The sequence below is a fragment of the Ictidomys tridecemlineatus genome, chromosome 10, assembly GCF_052094955.1.
Source record: "Ictidomys tridecemlineatus isolate mIctTri1 chromosome 10, mIctTri1.hap1, whole genome shotgun sequence".
In the NCBI taxonomy this organism is placed as follows: domain Eukaryota; kingdom Metazoa; phylum Chordata; class Mammalia; order Rodentia; family Sciuridae; genus Ictidomys; species Ictidomys tridecemlineatus.
Genome location: NC_135486.1, coordinates 76,618,458 through 76,625,785, shown reverse-complemented (window position 1 = coordinate 76,625,785; position 7,328 = coordinate 76,618,458).

The following is a 7,328-nucleotide window of genomic DNA, read 5'->3' as shown; positions in this document are numbered from 1 at the left end:
ATATATATATATATAAAATATATATATATATAAAAAAATATATATATAAAATATATATATATATAAAATAGCCATTGATATATTTTTAAAAACTCTCCAGGTTTTTAAACTGCTGCTTTAAGTGGACAGATGAGGTAAAGGGGGACAGTCCAGGTGAGTAGGAAGACATGAGTGGCTGCATCAAAGCAAGAATAACATGGCACACCTAAAGGACCAGAAGATTGAGAGCAGCTGGAACTGAGGGTGCTTCAGAGGTGGTAGAAAATAAGTTTGAAACTACAGCGGGGTTTAGGAATCCCTATGCACAGAGGAAAGACGGAAGGAAGCTAGAAACCAGGCTAGCAGGCTCAGCTAGTCGGTTACCACAGACAAGTGAGTTTGAGGACATGAGGGTTTTGACACGTGGCGGCACTGGGACAGAAATGCAGAAGTGGCTGGAGAAAACATGAGGGAGGAAGGATCAGCTGGACTTGCTAAGTGGATACGCTGATCAGTAAATAAATAGGGGAAAATAAGAGATCAAGTTGGAAATGATTTCAGGGCTTCAAGGTCAGGGAAGTATACAAACATCAACAACAAAAAGGTAAAAAGGTTGGTGTAGAGAGCATGAATTTGGCTAGCCCATGAGCTCATAAGATTTCAACATTCTTCAGACAGGACTAACATTTTACTTGCTCACATTTAACATGATGTCTTGTTCCTAACAACTGCTCTGTACACTTTGGCTAGAATTAAGTGAGGTAAAATTGGCACACCTAAGCAGACATCCAGATGTGATCCTGAACGTGACAGAAAATAGCCACGAACACCAGAGAGGTGAGTAGCTCAGCTGGGTCCTCCGAGTGGGAGGTTCAGGTATGTAGAGAGGGTTGGTTAGTGTTTCTGGAACATCTCCACCCAGCATTCTCGTTCACCATGGCCCTCACATATGCAATGGACAGGTGTGTTTCAGTCAGGCAAGATTTGGCCCCTTTTCTGGTAACAGTTCCTCAGTTTTTGTATGGGGAACTTCCCCTTTCTTAGGGCACACAGTCTTGCTGAAATTGTCCTTCAAAATGCTCTGCCCCAAGCTCACTGGGGTTTCAAGCCACCACTTGAACATCAGCCCTCAGGTCCTAACATTAAACCTCTCTTCTGCTGAGATCTTCCCGTGGCTTGATGCCTTCCATCTGCCTCCTCCTCTCGATGTCTAGAAAACCATTGTCCACATTGCTCAAACCAGCAGTCAATTGCTCCTTGATCTGAACTGGGCCAATCTCACCCTCTCTCCTCAAAATCTGAATCTCAATACAATAATATCAGTACAGAAGCCTGAATCTCTCTGTAATGGAGTCCTGGAGACTACCTCTGGGGTCTCTGAAGTTTTTCGAGTTCCTGTTCTCTTTGTGGCTTACTTGCTCAGCTTTAATTCTCTGAGGTACCTCCTATCCTTCCAAGATGTTCCTCTTGCTGTGGTAAAGCAGTTTCTGTTGCTTACAACTGAATCTTCTTAACTGATTAGCCATATTTCTTCCCATGATTCAATTCTGTCAGTTTGGGTTTGCATTCAGAATCCAGGAATGAGCACCTCATTTCTTGTGATCTTGTCTCTTCTCTTCTAAGGCTCATGATTCCAGGGATGCTCAATGTTGACTTCAAGGAAGACAACTGCTTCACAAGCAATGGGAACAGGAAGCAGCCATCTGACATCCTCCTACCTTTCATTCCTCATTCCTTCTAGCTCAAGGATCCTTCGGCACAGGACAAAACTCTAAATTGTCTGTCATAGCCCCTCCTACTCCATTTATTATATTATATTTAAGAGTATCTGAGTATTCTCCAAACCTTCTTTCGCATGCCCTTACCCAGTGCCCTCTTTCTTTGGGTGAACATTTTTTTAAAAAAAAATACTAAGGGAGCTGACCTATAATCCCAGCAACTCCAGAGGCTGATGCAGGAGAATAGCAAGTTAAAGGCCAACCTCAGCAACTTAGTGAAGCCCTGTCTCAAAACAAAATAAAAACAGCTGAAGAAATAGCTTGGTGGTAGAGTGCCCCTTGGTTTGATCCCCAGTAACACAAATATAAATACATAAATAAATAAACACAAAATACTATGGGGCCCGGCTGGGGATGTAGCTCAGTGGTGCCTCACATGCTCAGGGCCATGTCAGAGCCACAAAACAATACAAATAACAGAGATAAATTTTGGCTTTGGATATTTGGGCTTTCACTGAACGGAGAGATATGCCTTTTACCAGACAGCAAATAAAGACCCCTAAAAGTGATAATGTCACTTGACATTAATGGAACACTTTTCATCTTCAAAGAGACTTGCAGACATTGAAGAATAAGCTGCCAGTTCTTCCCAGATAAGAATAAAAGCGTAATGCAGCGTTCAATCCTGTCCTATTCCCCAGACCTACACAATGGGCCTTGCTTATAAACAGTGGTTGAACCAGATGACTTCTTATGAAGAAAAGTGGGTAGGGGAGTGAAGAAAGTAAGAAAGAAAAAAAAAAAAAGAGAGGACCAGCAACTTGTGACTGAGTGTTGGGACTCAGGATGACAGTCTGGAGAGAAACACGGCTTTGGCTTTGCTCTGCTGCCAGTTATCTGAATTTGTGATGTACAGAGATGGAGTCATTGCCAGGAATCCCTCCAGCTATGGCAGAGCATCTTGTGATGATCTTTCCTTATTCCAAATTCAGGGGTCACCTTGCATCCCAGAGCAAATTAGTTTGAACCTAACTTTTGTAATATGTGTGCACACACATATATAACCTCTGCGTTTTATGTTGCCCCCTGCCCCACCTCGCTTTTCTTATTTGAGGCTGGGGAGGGAGGTACATAAAGAATCATACCTCTTAGCCCAGTGTTTTGCTGTGTGGGGTAGAAAGAACTCAGGGAGAGTAAGGACTAGCTGGGTCTTGCTTAAGAAATCATGCTAGAGGAAGATGAGCCTGCAGCTGCTCAGAGGAACTGTTGGCTGAACTTCTTAGCAGTTAGGCACCTGTGAACTCACACAAAGGACAGGTGTAGAGGTGGGGGCCAAAACCTATTCAAAGATAGTAGAATGAAACAGACATTATTATTATGTGTGTATATATGTCACTGCATGACCAATATGATTCTGCAACCTGTGCAGTCAGAAAAATGAGAAATTATATCCCATCTGATTCAAATGTATGATATGTCAAGGTCATTGTACTGACATGTGTAACTAATTAAAACAAATTAAAAAATAAATAAATTGCAGGACCAAGACAAGACGGGAGCCCACAGAAGTGTACGACAAGGTGCTCACGTTGGGGCTGCCTCCTGAGTCCAGAAGTAGGAGTGCCGGCCTCTTGAAAGGCCAATGCAACTAGAGTGATCCAACCTGACACACTTAACGGGAAGGGGGTGGGTGTGACTTGAATGGTGAGAGGCAATAAGTCTTGAAATGGAACAACTGAAGTCCGTTTTAGATGAAGTAGACATATTCCAAGTCTTCCTACTTATTCTTCGTTCTTCATCTACAACCCCTGAAATTGGAGGTAAAATTGTTCTGAGAAAAGCCTGGCCCTTTGCCAGATGCTCAAAGAATCCTTTTCTCCTCAAAATAGTAAGAATTCCTATCGTTTATCTTAGCGTTAATCTGTTATTTATACAGTTTCCCAATAATTGTATGTATGTTATGAATGGGTGATCGGCTTTCCAGCTGCTCCTCTTGTTCCAAAATCACTGTTGATATTTTTGTAGACAGTCCTTTGAGAAAGGGAGAGGGTAGAGTCAGCCATTTGTAACTAGGAGAAATTCAGTTGAAGTCGCTACTTGATTAAAAATCCATAAATATGTGGTGAGATAACACCTACCTAAGAACACCACATATCAAGCATGGTCTCGAGTAAGCAAGAAAATCAGTGATCTAGAAAACACAATTTACATCATTTTTAGTCCACACTGAGGTAGAATAAAATCAAGTAATGATCAATTAGTGAATCTCAAAATTATTCTATCACTAAACATCATTATATTTTGTTGTAGGAAGGGAGGATTGTACTTCATACATTAAAAAAATCAAAAAGAAAAGTCCAAATTCACATTAAATATCTGCATAGACTTTTCACAAATTAAAAGATTATGGGAAAGTTGTCAGAATCAAAATGGAGACGCTTGTGTCAACCTTAACCACAACAGAAAACACACAGCTGGGAGGTTTGAAGGCAGGGTTCTCACAAGGGCCTGATGCAGTGACCATCACAAGGGGTGTCAGAACCTGGCCTTGCACAAAGGCCACTTCAGCCTTACACAGGAAACACTCCTACAAAGCTATCTGCCAGCAGTGGTTCTTACTCCTGGACCGCGGCCACCCTTCGCCATCGATCCTAGTGGCCAAGGACTGCTGTTTAAAAATAAAGTAATTCTCCTCATTTTGCCTTTAAAAATGTCCCCAGCCTCCACTTCACCCAGTTTACTAGAACAGGAACATTCCCACTGCAACACCAGCTCTTCCCACACACATAAACGTCATTCTCCAGAGAATCTCCTCCTGATAGTTATTTAGGTTGACAATTCTACTCATAATATGTAAGAACAACAGTTTTTGTCTTCTTACTGATATCCTACAGTTGAATATAAAGATATCCCCTGTTTTCTTTTTGTGTCTTTCCCCTTTATTCCTACCACTCTCTCTCTCTCTCCCCCTGTCCCTCCCTCACCACTCCCCCTTTTTCTTTCACTCTTTTCATAACCAAGACCTTTCCTCACTGGTTCCTCTTATTTAATCTTTCCCATACACCCACTAGTTCAAATCAGAAATAGTCCTGATTCCTCCTTTTCCTTTGCATTATATTTCTTAGCTCATTCTGTGGCTGTAACTGAGTGCCAGAGACCAGAATTTATTGTTTAAAAAATTAAAGAGGTTTGTTTGAGCTTATTCTTCTGAAGGCTGGGAAGTTCAAGATCAAGCGGCTGTATCCGGTGAAGATCTCATGCTCCAACATAACATGGTGGAAAAGGGGAAGGACAAGCCTGAACATGTAGAATAGAGGACGCAAATAACAGTACTGACCTGCTTTATAAAAATCCATTCTCTAAGAACTAATCCATTCTCTTAAGATCTAATCCATTCAAGTGAGAAATAATCTTGTCTCTTGGGAAAGACATTAATCCCTCTCAAGGGCCCCATCTTAACACTGCTACACTGGCAATCAAGTTTCAGTATGAGTTTTGATGGGAACAAACCACATCCAAGCCATAGCACCCGATATCCTGTCACTGTCACTGTCAACTTATCTCCAATCCCTCCTCTGCACTCTTCACAACTGCCATCACTATCCTGAAAGCCATCAATACCACTGCCTAACCCATCACTCTGCTTTCCAAGTAGAAACCAGAATCACATTTCAAAAACATATGTCAGATTACATCTCTCCTTTACTGAACCCTCCTATGGCTCTTCATTGTACTTTAGGGGGAAATCCCAGCATGAGACACTGGGCAAATGACCTAGTGTGACCAGGGCCCTGCCCATTTCTTCCCTCACTACTGTGGTCTTCCCTTGGAGCCATCATCTATGGAGTACATTCCCCTCTTCATGTGGCTGGTTTCTTTTCATTCTGTCCCATAAGTTCCTCTCATCAATGTAAAAGTCTGTACCTATATTCTTTAGCACTCCCTGTTTATCACAATTTCTATTATTTAATTGTTTTCATTGTTGGATGGATAAAGCTGGGAACACTTAGAAGGCACACACAGCCCCGAGGTCTTGGGTCCAATAATTAAATACTTGCTGAATGAATGAGTCACTGCAACAGCACACATACCAGCTCTTTTAGCTTTTTGAAAAGTCTCTATGTATTTAGAAGACTGTGTATGTGGACGCATGCATGCGTGCGTGCACACATGCGCACACACCTACTGAAGACAGCGACCAGGCCTCATGTATGCTAAGTATTCACTTTACTGAGCTACATTCCAGTCCCAAGGAGGGTTTAGTTTTGGATTTTCTTGATTAAAAAACACACATGAATGCATTTTTTTCTCTGGGTAACAAATGCCAGTCATTGCACAACCCCATAATATAGAGCTTGTAGCTATTTCTTCCTTTACCTCCTTTTTTTCTTTTGCTACAGTATTATATTTCTATTTCTCAAGCCTCTTCTTTATGTGTACATAATACACCTGCGCTGTGCATGGGTGGTTTATAAACATGAAACTGTTAGTCTTCCAAAGACAGATATTTCTTCACTTAATTTCTCTTTTTTAATTGGTTCTTTTCAGTTATGCATGACAATAGAATCCACTTTGACCTAATTATAAAAGTATGGGCTATATCTTGTTTTAATTCTGTCCCCAGTACCACTCCTTCCCCTCCCCTCCCCCACAATCCCTGCTCTCTTCCTTCTACTAATCTTCCTGTCATTTACTCAGTTATTTTTAAAAATTGATTTCTTGTGGATGTGCATGATGTTGAGATTCATCGTGGTATATTCATGTGTACCGGAAAGCTACATCAGATTCATTCCCTTGTCTTTTCTTTTCCCATCTCCCCTTCCTTCCCTTCATTCCCTCCTTTGTCTAATCCACTGAACTTTTTAATCCCCTCCTGCCCTTTATTGTGGGTTAGTTTCCACATATTAGAGAAAACACTCAAACTTTTGTTTTTTGGGAATGGTTTATTTCACTTAGCATGATAGTTTCCAGATCCAATATTTAACAAAGAAGTCATAAAGTCACTCTTCTTTATGACTGAGTAATACTCCATTGTGTATGTGCACCACATTTTCTTTTCCATTCATCTGTTGAAGGGCACGTAGATGGGCTCCGTAGCTTAACTACTGTCTTCACTTAATTTCTCTGTATTTAATACCTCCTTCTTTGATTCCTTTACTCATGGAAATGTGCAATAAATTTATACTTACAATCATTTTAAAAATAATGTTCTTTGAAAATTTAATTAAAATAAGAATTGGTCCTGATTTAAACTTATCCATAAAAAATATTAGACTAGAAACACTTAGAGAAAAGCATTAGACCAGAAGTTCTCTTTTGACACCCATTTTGCTGTAATCAAGGTTTCGGACAAGTCTTAACACCTTTGGAGTTTTCTCATTCAAAAAAAAAATCCCAGGGAAAAAACAGAGATTGGGGCTGAGGAGAAAGAAATGAAAGAAAATAAAGGAAGTCCCTTACCCCTCAAAATTATCTTGGTTCTGTTAAAAGAGTTTGTCTTTAATACAGAGGTCTGTAAAGCAGAATGATAACAACAATGACATTTAATGGGAGCTTATTGTTGTCAGATACTATATCAAAAGCTTTGCATGAGTTATCTCATTTAACAAAAGCACTATCTTATGAGTATTA